Source organism: Protopterus annectens, chromosome 3.part1, assembly GCF_019279795.1.
Source record: "Protopterus annectens isolate FY-2018-M chromosome 3.part1, PAN1.0, whole genome shotgun sequence".
Taxonomy (NCBI): domain Eukaryota; kingdom Metazoa; phylum Chordata; order Ceratodontiformes; family Protopteridae; genus Protopterus; species Protopterus annectens.
Window position 1 is genome coordinate 284,564,391 of NC_056732.1, and position 20,575 is coordinate 284,584,965.

General features: G+C 42.8%; 1 protein-coding gene across 1 annotated transcript in view; it reads left to right on the plus strand.

Annotated features, from left to right (window-relative positions):
- TMEM106B (transmembrane protein 106B) overlaps window positions 1–20,575 on the plus strand; it is a 913,836-nt gene that overhangs the window by 497,087 nt on the left and 396,174 nt on the right. The gene's annotated exons all lie outside the window — the stretch shown is intronic.

The window sequence follows — 20,575 nt, forward strand, 5'->3', positions numbered from 1 at the left end:
TGGGTCCGGCGTCGGCTGACGTCGCCCCTTCCCCGACGTCAGAGCGCCTGGGGTATAAAAGCGTCAGCCATCTTCCTCAGTCTTTCTTGCCGCGTGGTGCCCGAAGCAGAAGCAGTTCGCAAGTGCCGGTCGGCCAGCTCCTGTAATTCAGCTACCGAAGACTTCAAAAGCTAAGTACCCCATTGGGGACTCTTTCTTGCCTCAGCCGATGTCAGATAAAGTTAATAATTGTTTAACTTGTGGGAAACAAATACCTCATAAGGATTTCCACTCTTACTGCCTCCCCTGCCTAGGCCCAGACCACGACGTCTCGGCCTGTTCAGCCTGTGCTTCCTTCAACCGACGCACCCTTAGACGTCGGGCGGAGTTCGCAGAGGAATTTTTTGGGGCTAGTTTTTCATACAAAATGCAGTCGGAGACTCCGACTTCACATTTAATAAAGAAACGGAAGGACAAGGACCGACACACGCGGGCCGCGGTTTCGGCTGAAACCACGGCCAGGCCTACCACGAGTGTCTCGGTCTCGGCTGAAACCGAGTCCTTGGTACTTCCGACACCCGAAACCGCTCAACCGACAACCTCGGCCCCTGGGGCCCCTGCTGAGTCGGTTATTGAATTTCCTTCAGAAACTGGTGTCTTGGAACCTTCCAACACCATTCCTCTAGACAAAACTACTCCAGCACGTGGTGCAGCTAGGCCTCCTGCATCCATGTCCATAAAGGCATTCACCAGGGCTAAAGTTGCTAAACATACAAAAGCTATGCCTCCCAGGGTTATTCCTCAGGGACCCTCTACAAGTTCTCAGATTCTTACTTTAGCAGAGGACCTTATTTCCTTGATTAGGGGATCTCAACCTCATCCGGACAGGGGCTCTCAACCTCCTCTAGACAAAAGGCCCAGGGTTGAGCCCTCTGATCCCCACTCCTCAGAGGAGGCCTCTGATGGCTCTGCTCTCTTGGACTACCAGGAGGAGGCTTTTTTGGCCTACGAGGATTCTGATGCAGAGGAATCCATCCCCTCGGCCTCCCCTCCTGAAGAGCTATCCTTCGGTGAGACCCTACACACTATGAGAGAGCATTTCAAATGGCAGGGCCAAGAATTTTCTGATTCCAGGAAAAGATTAAGAACTTTTCTGCATTTACCTCAGCATAGACCTTTGGCTATTCCTCCTGTTTTGAATGTCATTGATGATGTGTACTCTGAGTCTAGCATAACCCCTGACACTCTTCCCCCGGCCCCTGTCAAACCCGATAGGTACTACAGGGTCCCGGACTCTCATCATTTTCTTTACAAGGCCCACTCTGCTGATCCAGAAACTATTTCCCAGGGCCCTAAAGGGGTTGCAGCTGCCACCTCTAAAAATCCACTCCCCTCTGAAAGGGAGTCCAGGGCTTTAGAGAGATGGGGTAAAAAAGTGTATACTTCTGCTACTCTTTCTATGAGGGCATTAAATTGTCAATTTCATATGATACAGTACCAAGAGTATTTGTTAGATGAATTGCATAAGAAACTGTCTTCACCTGAACCCCTAGATCGCAAATCACTACAGGATCTGGTACATAACTCCCAGCAGGTTAGTAACCATTTCTTACAATGTGGTTATGATGCATTGGAAGCTTCATGTAGGTCAGCTATGACAGGTGCAGTCATACGTAGGCATGCTTGGCTGAAGGAACAATCTCTGCCAGACCATGTTAAAGCTAAGCTTCTGGATGCTCCCCTGGAAAAGCAAAAGTTATTTGGCTCCACTGCTCAGGAGGTCTTAATGAAGGTTGAGGAAAAGGCAAAATCTGTACAAACAGTTAAAGATTTTCTACAAGTCCAACCACCAAGATTCAGCAGAAATTGGCCTGCCAAGAATTGGTCCTTTCCGGACACAGAAAGATTTCAGAGAGGCAAGAGCAGGCGTGCCAGAGGTAGAGGGCAAGCTAGAGGCTCCTACAGAGGGCGTCAATGGCAGCCTCCTAACCAGAGAGGTAGTGCAGGACCTACAACTGCTGCACAAGGACAGACTCAATGACTTTGCTTTGACTCCGCCAACCAGGGCTCAATTAGAAGCACCTTTGGGCGGAAAGCTTTCTTTATTCTCAGACAATTGGCACACTATTACAAGAGACAAATGGACACTGCAAATAATAGACAGAGGATACAGGTTCCATTTTCACACATTGCCAAAAAGAAAAGGCATGCCAGACCTGCCACCAAATCAAAGGGCAGAAGCTTTAAAACCAATCTCCAACTTAATGCAAATGAAGGCTATAGAAAAGGTTCCTCTTTCAGAACAAGGCCAAGGATTTTATTCCAGACTATTCCTTGTTCCAAGAAAAGAAAATCAATGGAGACCTATTCTCGACTTGTCCGCACTGAATACTTATTTCATTGTGCCAAAATTCAAAATGCTGACTCTACAGCAACTCCTTCCCATGCTGGGCAAGGGGTCTTGGCTGGTGACTCTAGACCTCAAGGAGGCATACCTGCATGTCCCTATCAGACAAAGTTGCAGGAGACACCTCAGATTTCTTGCAGGCTCAGAGCATTATCAATTCTCAGCATTGCCCTTTGGCTTATCTACTGCGCCCAGAGTATTCACGAAATGCCTGGCATCAGTAATTGCACACTGCAGACTTCAGAGGATTCAAATATACCCATATCTGGACGACTGCCTTATACAAGTGGACAGCCAACAAACTTTGGTAAAGGACTTGAATTATGCCATCCACCTACTGCAGGCATTGGGATATACAGTCAACTTTCACAAATCAAGACTTGTTCCATCCCAAAGAATAACTTTTCTGGGTGCGGATTTAGACACAACCACTCAAATGGCTTTTCTCACAGAAGAAAAACAAAGACAACTACCGGATTGCTTCAAGAATCTGACAAGACAAACTCAGCTGACTGCAAGGAAAATTCTGTGGGCCCTGGGTTACATGGCATCTTGCATTCTTCTCATTCCCCAAGCAAGGCTGCATATGAGGAAACTACAATGGTACCTAAGGAGTTTATAGGTTCATAGGTTCATACTAGGCTATCTGCCCAAGGGCATTTATAAGCCTAGCCCATAGTTATGTGGCTTTCGCCACCCCTTTAGTTTGAAGAAAACTATGCCTATTATTTTGCTGTGCCTCTGTCAAGCAGTGACACTGAAGTAATCCCTGGGGTATATCTGTGATCTCCCATCCATTGGTCAAGATTCCTCTTGAACAAGGCCAGCGAGGTGCTCTGCCTCACATGTACCCGGATTTTGTTCCACAGCATAGGGAGTCTCTGGGTGACGAATCTGTCCCTCCAGCACGTTCTATTAATAACCGTGTCAAGGTTTAAGTCTCCCGCCCTTGTGGTTCTGAGGGATCTAGATTTTTTGAGGTGAAGCATATTCATCAAATCTGGGTTTGACATGGCCTTATATGTCAGGCACAGTTCACCTCTGAGCAAGCGGTATGCGACTGAATAGAGCTGGAGTTCTTTCAGTCGGGCAGCATAAGACATATTTTTGAGACCCTTTATCCTTTTGGTGAGGAACTTTTGGGGCCTTTCCAGCTGCTGCAGGTGTCGGGTCAGATACATTCCGAATGGGGCATTGTACTCAATCATAGGTCTAATGAGTGATGAGTACAGGGAGACGATGACCTCCCTAGATCTAGATGTGAATCCCTTCATGATCAGGTGGGCAATGTAGAAGGTTTTCCTAACTACTTTGGCAACATGAGTGTCAAACGAAAGGTTACTGTCAACCTGGGTCCCCAGATCCCTGATGACGACTTCTGTGCTCAGTGGATTGCCACCTATATGGTAGCTAGGGGTAATCTTGTTTTTCCCGAAGGGTATGACTATGCATTTCTTGGCGTATAACTTTAGGCCATGGCTCTGGCACCAGTTATCTGTTTCTGTGAGGCCCTTCTGAAGGATATCTGTGTCAGATGTGTTTTCGACTATGGCGCCCAGTTTGCAGTCATCTGCAAACTTTGTCAGCCATAACCCTCCTGTGTTTGCTTGTACTTCAGAAAAGTAGATGCCTAACAAGAGTGGTCCCAGGACTGAGCCCTGTGGGACACCACTTGTGACAGGCTTTGAGTCTGACATGGCGCCAGCAACTCTGACCCTGTGGGTTCTGTCACTTAGCCAGTTTGCAAACCATCTTGTGATGTATGGGTTTACATTCAAGCTGATGAGTATTTCGATGATACCTGAGTGGGGTATTGTGTCGAAGGCCTTTGCCAGGTCGAGGTAGGCTGTATGGACTGCCTTGCCCTCATCAATAGCCTTGGTGACTGTTTCGAAAAAGTCAACCAAGTTTAAAAGGCATGATCTGCCTTTGACAAAGCCAAACTGGGATGGATCCAAAGTCTGCAAGTTCCCTATGTCTTTATTTATGAGTTCCATTATGATCCTCTCCATGGCTTTGCAGATAAGGCTTGTCAAGCTAATGGGACGGTAATTTCCAGGGTCGGTGGAGGCACCACCCTTGTGAAGTGGGACCACAGTCGCCGTGCGCCACTCCTTGGGTACGTATCCTGAGGTGAGGCTAAGATTAAACAGCTGTCCTAACTGCGGGTTTAATTCCTCATTGAGTTCATGGAGCACACAGCCGGGACACCATCCGTCCCATGGATGCTGTGTTTTTGCCTTGAGAGAGCAGTTCTCACCTGGGCGTTGGAGATGTTTGGGGCTACAATCCTCTCGTATAGATATCTCTCCTTTTGGGGAGAAGTTTGCACTGAACCTGTCAGCCAGTATGTTGGCAATGTGTGTAGGTTCAGTAATCTTCACATCATTTTGAACTAATTCTGAGCATATCTGGGAGTTTCCTCCTAGGTTTCTAACATAGCTAAAGAAGGCCTTATGGTTGTCTTTTGAGTCCTTGGTGATTTTTCTCTCAAAATTTGCCTTGGATGATTTTACGAGAGCTCTTAGTTTTTTACTTATAATGATCAAAGGTGTCTTACCCTTCAAGGATTTTGCTCTATCTTGTAGTAGCTTCCTCCTTTTGTTGTAGAGCTTATTTATGGCTGGGGTCCACCAGACTGGACGCTTGCCTTTGTTACAAAGAGTCTTAGTTTTGTTTGGGATTGCCTGATCCATGCAGTGCTGTAGGTGCTGGTAGAAGGCATTTGTAAGTGATTCAGCGGTTTGAGTAATGTTTACCACTGGCTCAGGGGCCTTAAAGGAGACCACACTAGTTTTTAGAAGTGTGAAGTCAGCTTTTGAGAAATTTTTCACTGTGGTCTTTTTTATTTCAGGTGGGGGCGGGATGACGACCTCCAGCGAGATTAGTTTATGATCTGATTTCACCAGTGAGGGGTATACTTCCGGTGTTGAACATTGTGATCCCATGTTCGTGATGATGAGATCAAGTATGTTTTCTCCTCTTGTGGGGATGGTGACTAGTTGTTCCATGGCATTTGAGTTTATGAACTCCAGGAACCTTTGGGCTAGAGTGTTTGGGCTTGAGTAGTGTTCCCAGTCTATATTAGGGTAGTTGAAATCACCTAGTATGATGGTATTTGGAGATACATTTATCCCCTCCAGTGTTTTCAGGAAGGCCATGTGAGGTTCCTGAGTTTGAGATGGTGGCCTGTAACATGCTACAAATTGCAGAGCAGTCTTGCCTATGGTTAATTGCACCTGGATGGTCTCCGATGCATCGTGCGTTGCCAACAACCTCGAGGTGTGTGTGTCCTTTATGAATATGGACACCCCCCCTCCTTTCTTGGTGTTGTCCGGATTTTGGGGCCGGAACGCATGATATGAGGTGAAACCTGATAGTGCTGGGGTGCTCTCAGGAGCCTTGAACCAGGTTTCTGTCACAGCACAGACATCGATGTTCTCCATACTGAGAAGGGCCTCGAAAAGTGCATCTTGAGATTGAGACTTCTGGCATTGAGCAGCATTACCCTTAGTTTTTTCCTTTTTGTGTTCTAGGGTGGTAGGTTTAGAATTTGAGCCTTGCCTAAAAAGGATCCCTTTGAATGACACCAGAATTTAAGCCAATTATTAAAGCTGATCATCTTATCACTGTATTGTGGCATCATTCTAGGTGAAGGTAGGATACTGCTCAAGGTCAGGGTCATACCTGCCTGGGCTACATAATCAGAGAGCTCCTCAATGTCTCTTTTCATGTAGTCCAAGAGGTACGTCTCAGGTCGTTTACACCAGCGTGGACAATGACTGAGTCGTACTTGTACTTGCTGTTGAGAGACCTGAGTGCTTGCGTTATGTGGCGGATTCTAGCGCCCGACAGGCAGCTTACTGTGACCTTCTCCTTACTCAGTCTGGTGAGCGGACGCCAGTGTGCCTGACTATGGAGTCACCAATGACGAGTGTGTCTGGCATTGTGTTTGGCCTTAAGGGCTGTGACTGTTTGACACTCTGACTGTGTGGTCTATGTGAAGCATGTGTTGGGTCCTGAGGTGGTAGTTGTTTGGGTGTCTGCTTTGGAGGCCTCTGCTGTTTTGGTAGATTTTTGGTCAGAGCCTCCGAGTATGTCTTTGTGTGATTATGTGTATGATTTGAAGTTGTGATGGTACTATGTGTGACTGGGTATGTAGTGTGTGTGGTTGCCTTCTCCTCCTGTTTGGTCTTGCCAGTCCTATGTTGAGAGAGCTCAGCCTCCAGTTTGGCCGTATAGTTGCATCTCTCGCATGTATTTGTGTTTTGTGGGAGAAGGAGAGGATTGTCTGTGTACATGAGGCAATTGTAACATTGCCTCAATATTCCCAGGTTCACCAGTTGAGCAGGAGAGGACACTAGCAACTGATCCCTCGACATGCTAGAAGTAATAGAAAAAAAACTTACAAAAGACTCCGGGGGATGTGGGTTCTAGGCTGGTGGGGTACTATCTATAATAATAGTGCTTAATCGAGGTGCAAGTACTGTAGGAGCAAGTGTTAGGCTTTACAGATAGAGAATAGTCTACTTGGGAATCAAGTAGAGATGAAGTTTTTAGTTATAGGATACGATGGTTAGATACAGTTCGAGGAAGGTAGATTTAAGGGAAAATTTGAAGAGTGGAATTTAGGTAGCCCGAATAGTTTAACCTTGTTAAACCGCCGCTGCTCTTGTGTGCAACAGTGGCAACTCCGCGCTAACGCGCTTTTATAGGAAAAAAAAAAAATGACCCAAATGGCAAATGGCCAACAAATTTGCTGTCTCTAAACCACTCTCTGAGGGACAATAAGCAGCTCAGTACTCCCCCCCACTCCCACTCTTGAGTAAAGAAACTACCTCTGGCCCACACAGAAAATGGAGGACACAGGGAACCAATACAAAGCCCAGATCAGCAATCTGATCACTGGAACAACTAGCTAGGAAAGTTTAGGAAAAGGAGAAGTATTTTTTGTTTTTTTTAGTTTTTGCAAACAGAGTAAATGCTTTGACTAAATTGCTATTATCATCAAAGCTTAGTATCAAAGGTGTGTACACTTTTGTTACTTTTTTTTTAAAAACTTTTCAAAGCAAGTGCAATCAACACACAACATTTAAAAGAAAAAAAAAAAAAAAACAAATAAATAAACAAACAGAAGTTGAAAAACAAGAAATGAAAAAAAAAAAAATAAAAAAAACAAAAAAACAAAAAAAATAAAAGAAAAAAAGTTTTTTTTTTTCTCTCTGCTGGCTTAGGAACTCTGCAGGGGACCACGGAGCCATGCCAAGTTCTCTGCACGCTTTATAGCAGGGGGCTGGAAAAAACAGGAAATGACCCAAAATGGCCAACGAATTACTAGTTGCTGTCTCTAACCACTCCTCTGAGGACAAACAAGCAGCTCAGTACTCCACACTCCCACTGGTGAGTAAAGAAACTACCTCTGGCCACACAAGAAAATGGAGGAACATGGACTCAGCACAGCCACAGCTTAGAAACTTTGATCCCACTCATTCCATGTCTCCAAAAGGAATTTCTGTGGTGGGCTCAAGCAAACCAATCAAACAGGGGTCTGCCCTTCAGCAAGCCAATAGCCAGCCAAACTATTACAACGGACGCTTCAGACCATGGTTGGGGAGCACACATGGAGGGCAGATGTATTCAAGGACTATGGTCACAAAAGGAGCTACGCATGCACATAGGTTCATAGGTTCATAGGTTTATACTAGGCTATCTGCCCTAAGGCATTTATAAGCCTAGCCCAAATTTTTGTGGCTTACGCCACCCCTTATATGAAAAAATACTGTGCCCATTAGTTTGTTGTGCCTCTGTCCAGCAGTGACACAGAGATGATTCCCGGGATAAACCTACGATCTCCCATCCACAGGTCAAGATTACTCTTGAACAGAGCCAGCGAGGTGCTCTGCCTCACATGGATCGGGATTTTATTCCACAGCATAGGGAGTCTCTGAGTGATAAATCTATCCCTCCAGCACGTCCTATTTATATCCGTGCTAAGGTTTAAGTCGCTTGCTCTAGTGGTTTTTGTGGATTTGGATTTTTTGAGGTGGAGCATGTCCATTAATTCCGGGTTGGACATGGCCTTGTATGTCAGGCACATGTCACCTCTGAGTAGACGGTATGCAACTGAATAGAGCTGGAGTTTCTTCAATCTGGCAGCATATGACAGATTTTGGAGTCCCTTTATCCTTTTGGTGAGGAACTTTTGGGGTCTCTCCAATTGCTGCAGATGTTGGGTGAGATACATCCCGAATGGGGCATTGTACTCTATCATTGGTCTGATAAGTGAAGAGTACAGGGGAACAATGACCTCACTAGATCTGGATGTGAATCCCTTCATGAACAGGTGGGCAATATAGAAGGTCTTTCTAACCACTTTAGCAACGTGAGTGTCAAAAGAAAGGCCACTGTCAACCTAGTACCCAGGTCCCTGATAACCTCTTCTGTGCTTAGTGGATTGCCACCTATATGGTAACTTGGGGTTACCTTGTTTTCCCGAAGGGTATGACTATACACTTTTTGGCGTTTAACTTCAGGCCATGGCTCTGGCACCAGCTATCTGTTTCCGTGAGTCCCTTCTGAAGGATATCCGTGTCCGATGCACTTTCCACTATGGCGCTCAGTTTGCAGTCGTCTGCAAACTTTGTCAGCCAAAGTCCTCCCATGTTGGCCTGTACTTCTGAGAAGTAGATGCCGAACAATAGGGGGCCAAGGACCGAGCCCTGTGGGACACCACTTGTGACCGGCTTGGAGTCTGACATAGAGCCAGCAACTCTAACCCTGTGGGTTCTGTCCTTAAGCCAGTTTGCAACCCATCTTGTGACATATGGGTTTACAATTAAGATGGTAAGTTTTTCTACATAAACCAAAAGGAAATGCTGGCAGTGATACATGCAATCGAGGCCTTCAAACTCTTTCTGCATCAAGGCCACCTGTTAATAAGGACAGACAACACCACAGTTATGTGGTACATAAACAAGCAAGGAGGCACCCATTCCTACCCTCTTTGCAGACTGGCAATGACTCTATGGAAACTTTCCTTGAAACTCAATATAGACCTGCAATCCCAGTTTGTGCCAGGAAAAGACAATATACTGGCGGACAGCTTAAGCAGAAATATCATGGATGCAGACGAATGGATGTTGCACCCAGACATCTTCCTACAGATAACACAATCATGGGGAAGGCCAGACACAGATCTTTTTGCTTCCCCCCACAATCATCAGCTGAAGAAATTCTGCTCAAGGACATACCACCCACAAGCATGGAAAGTGGACGCCCTATCTTTCAGCTGGAGAACCCTAACAGTTTATGCATTTCCACCTCTTCCATTAATGACCAAGGTCTTACTGAAGATCAGGACAGAGCAGCCAAAAGTGATTCTGATAGCTCCAGACTGGCCAAGACAGCACTGGTACCCACTGTTAAAGAGCATGTCACACACGAAACCATGGCCTCTTCCTCAATGGCCACTTCTCCTGACACAGCACAATTACAAAACTCTGCATTCCAACCTGAAAACCTTGCGACTAACAGCCTGGAAAATACCTTGACTCCTCCTCAGGATAAGCTATCCAAGAGAGTGAAGGATATCATCATGGAAGCTCGCAGGCCTTCCACAAGAAAGGCATATTCAGCAAAATGGAAAAGATTTCACATTTGGAACACCACAAAGGGCCTAGATGCGACAGTGATGAACATGCCACATATCCTGGAATACTTGGCAGAAATGTTCCACAATGGCCTGTCTTACTCTTCCATTAAAATTCATGCTTCAGCAATTTCAGCAGAGTACAATACTGATCCACCTGTTTTTTTCTCATCCTCTCCTAAGGCAGTTTCTAAGAGGAATTAAAAACATCAATCCTCCAAGGAAACCTCCAGTGCCTACTTGGGACCTTAACTTTGTGTTGGAAAAACTAACTCTGCCTCCCTTTGAACCAGCAGCATCTGCAGAACTACAGTTCCTGTCTTGGAAGATCACCTTCCTTCTGGCCATAACCTCAGCAAGAAGAGTATCTGAGTTGCAGGCCCTCATGGCGGTACAGCCATTTCTTACTTTTCATCAGGACAGAGTCTCATTGAGAACCAATCTTTCTTTTATGCCAAAGGTGGTATCCAGGGTCTCATTAAACCAAGCTATTCACCTGCCTACCTTCTTTCCAAATCCACAAAACAAAGGGGAGAAACTTCTGCACACCCTGGACATACACAGACAGTTGCGCTACTACTTGGACAGAATGAAAAGCTACAGAAAAACTGACCAGCTGTTGGTAGCATATGCTGCTGGTGCACAAGGAAAAGCAATTTCCAAACAGACAATTTCAAAATGGATAGGGAATTGCATTCGTTTCTGTTATTCCTTCCATGGAAAAACTGTGCCAGCTAACATTAGACCTCATTCCACCAGAGCCACAGCCACCTCCACAGCCTTCTTAAGAGGGGTGGCTACCAAGGACATTTTAGAAGCTGCTACATGGAGCTCCGTGCATACATTTTCCAAGCATTACAATTTACCTTTATATTCTAGATCCAGAGCAGGCTTTGCTACGGCAGTCCTGCAGGGCATTTTAGCTACACTATCCTTTACATAGATCCTCCACCCCCAGATTGGCTATGGTATTCTACCCATATGTGATGACTGCAGATGCATCCTTGAAGGACATAGTACAGTTCTGTACCTACAATAAATGTAGATGTCCGATAGATATGCATCTGCAGTCAGGTTTACCCTCCTTCCTTCCCCTCTTTGGTATTTACTGGGTACTTTACCCTCTCATAGCTAGCTGGGGTTATCTATTATGGTGTATTTGTTGCATATATATATATATATATATATATATATATATATATATATATATATATATATATATATATATATCTGTGCATGTTTGGAATTTATTGCATTTATCCAAATTTAGCCTTCCTTTGAGGGCACCTGACATCTGGGGCAAGAAACACTGAGGAAGATGGCGTCGGCTGACGCTTTTATACCCCAGGCGCTCTGACGTCGGGGAAGGGGCGACGTCAGCCGACGCCGGACCCAGACTTTGGAATCCGGCCAACCGAAGGGCTGCCTGAGGCAGGACAACCCATATGTGATGACTGCAGATGCATACCTATCGGACATCTACATTTATGGTAGGTACAAAACTGTACTTTTTTCCTTATTTTATTCATTTTATGCGATTCTGACTTTATTTCAAACATTTTCTGTAGTTATTCGAATATTCTTTCAGTATGTCGCAGTATTGGGCATTTTGTTTACTTTGAGCGTTCTGAGTGCTTTGTTTAATATTTTGCAGATAAGAAACCATTTAAGTAAACTTTGATACCTGGAATATATTTCTGACCTATTTTTGTGAACTAAACGTGCAGTGGGGATGATCCATTCCTCCGTGTTATCCACCTTTAACTGAGTGCCTTCTCAGTCCAGAATCTGGATCCCATTCTGATACCATGTTGCTCGTCTTGTTTACTATTGAGGAAAAGCTGGGTAGTTTGTTTATATGCTTTATTACACAGGAACCCATCAGGATGGATAGCAACAGTACAAAATACAACAGACTACACAGACAGGCATGCTTGCATCTCAACAGCTTACTACAAAATGGCAGTCGAGCTCACACGTGTGCAGTATTTATAACTTGTGCAAGCCCCTAGAATGCTTCTTAAAGGTATACATACATGTTGATCTACACTCAGACCACTCATCTGTTACCCTGGATCCCTCTTGTGTAACACCTACAGCCTCTGTGGACCAGGGCAAGGCAGAGCCACTCTAGTCAGACCTGGGAGACGGAACAGGGAAGTCTTCCCTGATTAGTCAGACTGTTGTGCCCATCCCTGGGGAAGTTATTGCCATTAACAACACAGTTGGCCCCATTTCTCCTGTCAAAAAGGAACACAAAACTAAACGTGTACCTACTCCTCGATTTCCTGAGACAGAATAGTTTACTGAGTCTGGCTCTGTGTTTAATTTAGGCTATTAATCCTTATTATAAGATGGTTCTGGTAAAAGAAAGAGATATACTCCCTTTCCTAAGACTATTCTGAATCTTGACAGGAAGATAAAGGGACTGGTGCTGGGTATTCTTGACACATTTCTCATTCAGATTCAGGGGAGAGCTCAGTTTCTGATTCTAACTGTGAAAGTTTCTCTTTCTCTGAAACTATTTCCAGAATATGCCAGTGTTTTCAGGGGGAGAACACTGAGATTTCTCAGTTCCTCAAAAAGTACTGTGAAGTGTAATGGTAGGGGTTTCCAGAACCTTAATGCATTCCTTCAGTACTGCCAGCTTTTAGTGGATGTCTGTGTTACTGCCTGCAGTTTTCATTTGTCAGTCTGCCGACCCTAAAAAGGTAGCTTAAATGTATAAAGTTCCTCATTTTTTTAAGTTTTTATACACTCATCCCAAAGCTGACCCCAGAAGCTCTAATTTTAGTTAGTCGTACTGTGCTAAACATTTGGTTAATTCTAATCCTACTCTTTCTGACAAGGATGAAAGATTGTTGGTAAGTATGGGAAAACAGTGTGTGCTTCTATAAACTTTATTTTCAGAATTTTGAATTGTCAGGCTCACATGTTAATGTTTATTCCAAGAATGTTTTTGGCTGCAGTTTCTTCTTGTGAATAGCATCTGCTTTAAAGAATTTAGTTTCTTCCTTCTTACAGGTCACAACTCATTATTTTCAGTGTGTGTGTGTGTGTGTGTGTGTGTGTGTGTGTGTGTGTGTATATATACACTCAGTTAATGGCTCTTTCAGGGTTATGACCACTGGTACTGTTTTGAGGAGGTTTGCCTGGCGGCGTTCTCAGAACCTCCATAAAGATGATGTGAAAAATGCGATTTTAAATTCTTCTTTGGATAGAGATTTAGGTTTTGGTCCCTCTGTTGCATAGGTGATCAAAAAGTGTCATAAAAGGGGTAAGCTCATACCGGGAATCTCTTTTTCAGCCCTCCTTCTCTAAAATTTCGAAGGGATTCCCCAACTTTTCATCCAATTTCAACAAAAACAAACAATATCACCAAATTGCAGATAAACAGACATTTCAGAAGAATTGTCAGGCAGGTTTCAGAAAGAATACAGGAACCCCTGCCCCAAACCAAAGACAGTGCAACAATTCAGAATGATTATTTAAGGGACCTTGTCCCCCTCCACTCCCCCTTCTCTTTGGCAACAGATAGTTTCAGATACATGGGTTCTGAAGGTCATTCACCAAGGTTACAGATGACAGCAGGAGGAAGTTTCTGCTTTCCAGGGGGTAATTCTCACTCACCAGATCAGACTCTTTTGTTTCCCCCTATCCTTCAACATGTACTCTAACTCTGATTGATAGAATTAGTTCTTCCTTCAGAGGTTGGGAAAGATTTTTATTCAAGGATGTTTTAGTGCCACTGAAAGTAAATGCTTGGAGACCAGTTCTGGATCTTCCTTTCCTAAACCTGTTTGTGAGCATGCCAAAGTTCAAAATGCTGTGACTTTACAACCTGTTACCACTTATTTCTCATTTAAGTTTCTTGATAACACTAGATGTAAAAGATGCTTATCACATCCTTGTTTATCCAGACTTCAGGCATTTGATGATGTTTTGTGTGTCTGGATCACATTATCAGTTCTGTGACTTACTCTTTTCACAAAGGTCTTGCTCCAGTTATAACTTGTTGTAGGTTACAGAGTATCCACATTTTACACATTTAGATGGCTTGCTTATCTTTGCAAAGTAAGTGTCAGAAGTCTCTGACTTCAGTGAGATAATTACACAAGTTGAGATTCCAAGAAATATTCAAACGTCTTTTTTGACTGCACTCAAGGATGTTTTTTCTTGGGATGTCTGCTAGACACCTGAGTTCAAAGAACTTTACTTTTACAAGAAAAACATGTTTATGTTTAGATCTTTTTCTAAGGTTTTCCACTCAGACTTTACTCACTGTGAGGGAATACCTCATGATTTGTGGTCTCATGGCATTTATGATTCTCATGGTACCTCTGGCAACACTTCAGATTAGAACAATACAATGGTATCTGAAGTCTCTTTGGTCCCAGAACCAACATCCCTTGCCTTTTCAAATTCCAGTGCTGGGGTTTGTCAGAAGAGAAGTCAGTTTGTGCAGACAGCAAATTTCCCATAATCTAGGTCTCCCCTTCTCCCTTCTTGCTCCAAAACGTTCACTCACCACAGATGCCGCAGACTTTGCTTTGGGATACAGTTTCAGGAGGATAAAAGTGCAAGGCATGTGGGACACCAAGAACCGATGCAATCACATAAATGTAAAAAAAAAATGTTTGCTGTGATGAAGGCACTCAACTCTGTGAATCATGTCTGGTCCCCTAGACCTGTTCAGGTTACTGCTAGCAGTACCACACTCATGTGACACATCAACAAGCAAGGTGGAAACCGGGTTTTACCCCCTTTGCAGACTGGCCATGTTAGCTTGGTGTATAGCTTCATATTACAGTCTCATTCTACAGGCATCCTGCATACTGTTGGAGCACAGTTATATGGCAAAGAAGCTGAGCAGGACAATGGCCGACTGTCAGAAATAGAAACTGGATCTAGAGGTCTTCCATGATTTGATCCTCCATGTTGTGTGTTCTCCAAGTAGATCTATTTGCCTCATTTGGCAAGATTCTTCTGTAAGACTCAATGCAAGAAGGCTTGGAAGACCGATGCATTTTCCTTTCATTGGACATGAATATTCTTGTATGCATTACCACCCTTCCCATTGATATCCAGGGTACTTCTGAAAATTCAGAAGGAATCACCAAAGGTAATTTTGGTGACTTTCTTCCTACCAAGGCACCACTAGGTCTCCCTTCTTTTGGAAATGACCTGGGGCAATTATAAGCTTCCTCACAGAGTGGATCTACTCTCACAAGGTCAGGGGCACTTGATATACTGCACCCCCAATCAACTTCAACTGACTGCCTGGATGATAGGGTCTTAATTCCCTTTAGGCTCCTATTTACTGAGGATATGTAGCAGGTACTAATGGAAGCAAGAAAGCTTGCTTCTAGAAAGTCCTATTTGCAAATGGAAAAGGTTTTCTAGTTGGTGCCAACAACATAACTAACACCCATTTAGGGCTAATGTGTCTCCAGTTTTTTTACAATATTTGTGTGAGTTGCTATCTTATCCTGTGTCCTTTCTTACTTCTCCTTCAGGGTTCATTTATAGGCCATTTAAGCATGTCTGCCAGTGGATCCTCCTTTTTCAATGAATCTCTTGTCAAAATATTTTTGAAAGAGATTTTATATAACAGGTCTCCAAGAAAACCAATGGCCCCTCCATGGGATCTTAATTTTGAGTTGGAAAGCTATTGCTTGCTCCATTTGAAACAGCTAATTTGGCTAACATTCTGTCTTAACGTGGAAAACTGTTTTAGTGATTGATTTGACATCTGCAAGAAGAGTGTGAGTTGCAAGCTCTTATAGTGAGTCAACCCTGTCTTGTTTTCCATAGCAATATGGTTTCCTTGGAAATTAATCCTTCTTTGATGCCTGAATTGTGTCTGAGTTCACTGTAACTAACCTAGCCATCTTCCTGTAGTTTTCATGAAACTAAGAATGAGGGAGAAAGGATACGCCAAACTGTGGATTTCAATAGACAGCTCTGGTATTGTTTTGACAGAACTAAATCTTTCAGATCTTTGGATCCTTTGTTCATTTCTTGTGAAGGTAAGATGAAGGGACAGCCTGTGTCTAAACAGACTTTTACTAAATGTTTGTCTTTAGCTATTACCTTTTATTATTCTCACTACAAATAAACTATTCCAGGCAGGGTCAAAGCCCACCCTGTCAGAGCCATAGCCTTATCTGTTGTTTTTTGGAAAAGATTGGATTCTAGAAGTAGCAACTTGGTCCTCTCTACATACTTTTTCAAGGTACTACAAGCTTGCTTCCTTTTCTAGGTCTAGATCAAGCTTTGCTAGGCCCTTTCTCCAGGGGCTTTTGCACTCTTCTCCTTCCACCTCCCAAATGTACTCAACTAGGGTAATCTACCCATATAGTGAAAGCTACTGCAGCATTGATCAATATGATGAACATAGTACAGTTGTATATATAAATTTATAATAGTAAATGTTCAAATGATCACGCCTGCAGCAGATGCTTTGAAGGGCTAGGCCTCAAACCAGTCTTTTAGGTAGTTCAATGTAAGTTAATTAATGGTTTGGACATGTGAAATGTGCCGTGAACCTTTGGAAGCTGGCCTGTTGTTAACCCATATAGTTAAGGCTACTTCAGCAGTAATCATTCCAGAAGCGCATCTTGGGTGTGGAGAGAGTGGCAAAAGCCCCAGGTGGAAAGTGTTAGGAGGGCTCGGTTAGCCATCCATCATCCTGTTTTTGTGCTCTTCAGTTGAAAGCTACCTGGGTCGGGGGGAGTGTAGATGCAACTGTAATACTCCATTTGCTACAATGTAGTGATTGGGATATTATAGGAACGTGCTTTTATTTTTTTGCTGTTCAATGGAAGAGCTAGCTGGAGGGATGTGGATTTAACTGTAAGAACCTGACAGCTAAGTGTTTTTTTTTTTTTTTTTTTGTGCACTTCAGTTGAAGAGATACCTGGAGTGGGGTGCTGGCCTGTAGTATTGGTATAAGGCAATGACTGAGCCACCTACACCTCTAGAACATTCAGACATACTCTTATTATGTTAAGTACTTGCACAACTTTTCTTTTCTCTACCACTCAAAACCCTTCCTCACAGAATCTTCTAAAAAGACTCTAGGATCTACATATCTCTTTCCTTCTCTAATATGTGCACCACCCATCTTTACCAGCCTTCATACAATTGTAACAAAATTGCCAAATTTGCATCAAACTTGCCAAAGCATCATACTGTCTAGCCCTAAAACAAATGAAATGGCTAAACTATCAAATTACTTCCTTTATTGTCAGCTAGTAATTGCCCACAGCATTATACACAAATTTGATAACTACCCCTCCCTACAACACATTTTTCAACATTATGCAGTTGTTGCACAGACAGGAGGTACAGGATTTGAATCTTATGGGGAAATTAGCTAGGCTTAAAGTTGTCTACAAGGGCAGCTAGCGTAGTATTTGTCTATAAACATTATATGCCCACTAAACCTATGTGTTCACACAACAGAATTCTTCTAATTACAGCAAAGTCCTGCAACAGTGCCATAGATGCTATCTCTACCCTACATACATGGCCAGACAATTAAGTAACATCCCTCTCAGCCATAAGCAAAACAACACCCTTTCTAGTTTTAAGCACAAGCTTAAAAGCACTGCTCCCATCCTGGCTAACAGATCTCTTGCTGTTTTCCCCACAATCTCCCCTTTCAGTCCTGTTTTAATCTCTCATGTCTCTTTTCACCCCCCCCCCCTAAAACTCGCTCCTCCCCCACCTCCCTATCTCTTATACCTTTCACAGCCTCAGTCTCTCTGTCGGTTTTAATCTGCTATTACTATCTACTTCCATACCTTTCCCTAACCTTGTCTTACATTATCTACTAGTCTCTTTTGTATACTTTATCCTCCTAAGTTCCTTTTTCACCATTTATATCTTCCCAAATGCCCTTTCTTCAGTACCTCATACTTTCTATGCCACATTATTGTACCACCTTCTTACACCACTTACTAGTTATGTCCACTTAATACAGTGCAACATGCAGACTGTTGTTGCTATTTTCCTATTTCTCTTTATCATTTCTCTCCATCTCTGTACCTCATAATGTTCCCCAGATGTGTCTGTAAATGCTCATGCAGTGTCTTTGTGTACAGTGCTTTTGTGTAATTAAATAGTGCAATCAGCAATTTTATCATTGTAATTCTGAAGCTTTTCTCCCTGGACCTCTGCTGAAAGTAGGACCTGTTACCTGGTCATACTATTCCGGTAAACTAAAGCATTAAATATATACCTCTTTTGTGTTTGCAAAACGTGTTTAAAATGTGATGCCAGTTGTGAATATGTGTCAGGATGCTGTTGTGGACAAATCATAAACTCCCTCAGTCTGAGATAAGGGAATATCTTGCTATATAGACCAAAGCTGCTTACAACTCGTATGAGCTCATGGACAGCTAAAATTGTCATACTGCAAATGAGCCCTACAGGACAGAAGCATCAGAGCATCAAGTATTGTTATAGAGAGGCATTTTGACTGATATTTATTTTGTTAGATCCCATGTAAGTAATTCTTTGTGAATTTTCATACTTGGAGAAAGGCTTTTTGTATGAAACATTAAGCAAAATAAAGGGATCAGTAAATGCACGCAAAATATGCATTCAATTGCTCAATGCAAAAGAAACCTTTGTACTCTCAGAATGAAATGGATCACAGTAGTTATATGAAGTAGACCTTTTCAGTTTGAAACAACGGAGTACATGGACTTTTTAAGAGTAAAAATGTGGAATGCTCTTTATAATGCGGTACATTTGAAAGTTGTGTCATAAACAGAGGCAAAAATGTTGCAAAATCCTTATGAAGGATATACAAACTAGGGGTATATGTTGTGATTCATAATGTGTATGAAGTAGTTTTTACGTTTTGCCTATTTTCACATAGCTATGAGATATTCACATGAGAAATTTCACAGGATTAAATGGGTAACTATTATTTTTTCTTCATTGCAACCATTTGGTCTAGCAGTTGTGCCAAGGACATTCAGAGTCTAGAGGTGTTCACATTTCTGTTTCCCGGATAATTGCTTACTAATGGCATTTTTTTTACAGATGCTTCTCTCCATATAAGTATTGGTATACCGTCGCTCCAAACGTTTATGGGTTACTGTGAATTTGGAAAAATTACAGCACAGTTGATCCTTTTACAGTCAGTGCTGTCCTTGATGTGCTTGAGTTCAACATGCACTATGCTCTGCCACAGGAGAGGGGAAAAAATAGAAGAGGCTCATTAATTCTTTTCAGCCTCCTTTTGAGGATATCTTCAACGGAGTATGCAAGGGCCCCTTTATAAAGAGCATTCCTCATTTTGAGGTATAAGAACAGGATTTATTGGGCATTCAGCTGAATATGGAATCACTGTACTCAGTAGGTTGATCAGATATAGATCTGTCAAAAAGTAGATTTATCTAGACGCATAGTGGTGGTAAACTCTGCTAAGCCTGTCAGCATGGAAATTATTGCAACAAGTGCCTATTGATGTGTTTTGCTGGAGTGTTTATGTTCTCTCCTTGTTTGGTATGTAGCCACTGAGCTTTGACACTGAAGCCAATACAAATATGTTTGGAGAGGCGGCTTTCCATGCGTAGTTTTAAAAGTTTCCTCATGAATAGTGCTTGCATCCCACCAAAATGTATGGATTTTTGAGTTTTGTTTGAGGATCGTACAACCATAGGCATTGAGAATTGGTGCATTTTCTTTTCAAACTTTGGCTGTACACCTGCCATAAGACTGTATAGATGTCGCTGATGATTGAAGTGAAAACAGAATTATCATGAGGGCTGCCATTGAGACCGTAGTTGCTAACCTAATAGTAGGTTAAGCATTTGTACCCTGATCTCAAATCCTTAACATTAGTAACTTGGAAGATTATCCTTTATAACAAATGTAGCTAAATGCCTAAACTGGTATTGCAGACAATAACTGGAAATAGGACACTGTCTGCTAGGAAGTCTGACATGGGTAAATGGTATAGGTTTTCAGTATGACTGAGGTACTGGGTGTTGACCACAGGTTGATGCTCCTTTGAATGTTTGTATTCCTCATTTGGCTTGGGAGTGGTTTTCTACCTTCATCATGCTACATGCAGAACATCTCAAGAAAATCATATTTTTGTCAGTGAAATTCAGCATTGGAGCCTCTCCCCCAAAAAGGAATACTTTTCCATTAAGGGATGTAATTTGCGTATTGGAACTAATAATCTCTATAGCTTTTCACACAAACTGTTAACATACAAACAATTTAGAAAACATTGTTTTTAGTTCTGTATCCGAATTGTAAGCCTTAACTTGATACTGGGGGTCTTCTACAAAAAAGTATTTTTTCACAACTTGCCTTAGTGACCTGAGAAGGCCTTGAATCACTCATTTCAGATCCATGTATGTTTGCATGACTAGAAAAATGAGGGGTCCCTCTGCCTACTCTAAATGTATATACATAACTCAGATATCACTTAAATAGAACTGTCTTAGGCAGCGACCCAAAGTACGTATTATGTGATGTTTGCATGTGAAGTCATAATCCGTAGTCTTTCCATC